This window comes from Alligator mississippiensis, chromosome 8 (assembly GCF_030867095.1).
Source record: "Alligator mississippiensis isolate rAllMis1 chromosome 8, rAllMis1, whole genome shotgun sequence".
Lineage (NCBI taxonomy): Eukaryota > Metazoa > Chordata > Crocodylia > Alligatoridae > Alligator > Alligator mississippiensis.
In genome coordinates, this window is record NC_081831.1 from 4,847,291 (window position 1) to 4,849,441 (window position 2,151).

The window sequence follows — 2,151 nt, forward strand, 5'->3', positions numbered from 1 at the left end:
AACCAGGCTGGAGCTTACCACATGCATTTTTGCCTACCTCACCGGGGGGTTGTGAGGCTTAGCAAATGTCTCTAGCATGCTTTGAAGGTGAAAAATGCTCCAAGTTTTAAGTGCGACTATGATTTAAGTGCGTACAGTGGCTATATCTAGATCACACGTGTACCGCTGGAGACCTACGTGGGGGTTGTTTTCCAAAACCTGCCTCTCGCTGTTCACTGCCACCTGGCAAGGTACGGTGTCTGCACCAACATCCATTTCTCTACCTTGCGTCGGGGGCATTCGTCTCCAAATCTGTTTAGCACCTCACTTGGACAGGACTTCAGAGGGCACTTGTGGTCTGCTGGCCAGACAAATACCTTTATAAGACGGGGGGGTTTCTCGACTAAAAAGAAAAAAAAAAGACAAAAAGTAGGAAAGGTGCAACTTAAAATGGTATTTAAACTGACATTGTTGTTTGATACTCATTTCAGTCCAAGCACCTTCCTGAGGTTTAGTTAAACCTGCTTCCTAAGAAACTTATGCCCAAATAAGACTATCGAGGTAGCCAGTTTCCACCAGTTTGAAAAGATAGGTTTATATTCATACCTTCAATTATAATAGTGCAACTTTCTCATGCTGGCTTCTTGTTTCACGGCTACAATTCTGGCGAAGTTACCCGAGAGCTTTACCCTGAGACAGCCTAAAACAATGTTTCTGATATAGTCAAAGTAGCAGAACACTTTCAAAGTGTCACATTAAGGTGGTGTCTAATGATCTCCATGTCCCACTTATAATTGAAACAGAAGAGAGTATTCACTTTTCATTCATTTTTAAAAGACTATTCAAATACCCTTTCATCTCTGCTAAACAGCCTGCCATGTATTTGAAGCCATTTTATTTTTTGTTTCTACAGACATCCAAAAAACAGAGGTGAGTATTTTGGAACATTGATATAAAGATGCAAAGGCTTGTGTGGCAGTGAATGACTTCAAGCAGCCTCAAACACATTTATCTTCCCAAGAAGAATTAGGCACAGTATGATTCATTTTAATAGCAGAAGAAAAATAATACTACTGTGTAGTGCTAAGTTCCTAACCTTTGATGGTAGAATAAAAAAAAAAAATCTTTCTTCCCCCATGTTGTTGAAGTCTCCCTACACCCATCCGTTATGTCCAGCTTATCAATTAAGATGAACCCCATGAACTTCAGAAGGTGTTTAAAACAAGACACCATCCATTTAAATGTGTAAAACCGCCTGCAGCTTTTTTTTAACTGAAGGATTCAGTTCTGAGTCCTGTGTACTCGGTATGAAGTTGAGCCCTTTGATACAAGTTTTACTGATGTTTTAAATGAAGTCTTCTCATACACACAAAATAACCCAGATACTTTCAACTACATGGAAAAGAGGGTGGGGAAAAAAGCAATAGGTGCCATTGGTATAACAAAAAGAAAGGGTTAGCTTCAGTTACTAACGACAGACTACGAACATTTCCACGAGTTCGTTCCTGGGCTCCTTGGGTGAGGGATGGAGGCGTGTGGGTGATGCAGTCATCCTTACTGTAACTTCACTGAAGCCAGTCATCTTGGCCAGGCAGGGACGTGGGTCTTGCTCAGACATCAAGGAAGTTTCTGCATCATGCGTACTGGAAGGAGGATGAATGTATGCTAAAGGCATTTAGGAGACCGGGGTTGAAGTCTTTGCTCTGTCAAACTTCCTGCGTCACCAAGGGAAGCCACCAAGGTGCTTCTGAAGAAGTCTCAGGCATTTGTTTCATCGACTTTCCACGACTTAGCAGCCTAAATGACTACGCTCTTTTGAACGTAGGGCCTCTATTTATGACCCATGTTTTAGAGATGAGGCACAGCAAGTGTCATGCAGGACTGAAATCTCAAAACCACCGCTCCCCGATGCCGCAGGTGCACGCACTACAGCGTAGCAGAGACACAACCAGGTAGATCTGAAGGCTTCAGGTACCTGGGCTGGCTTGTTCACCGCCTGCTTGGCTATGTGTGCACTACTTTGCACTGCAGCTCTATCCTTGGTCTTGTCTGCTGGTGGCAAGACCGTCTTGGCTGGGATACCGTGGGGATCGGATCTTGATTGCTGCTCTGTGAATAAGTGCAATAGGAAAAAAAAACAACCCACCTCTACATACCAAAACTCAGACCATA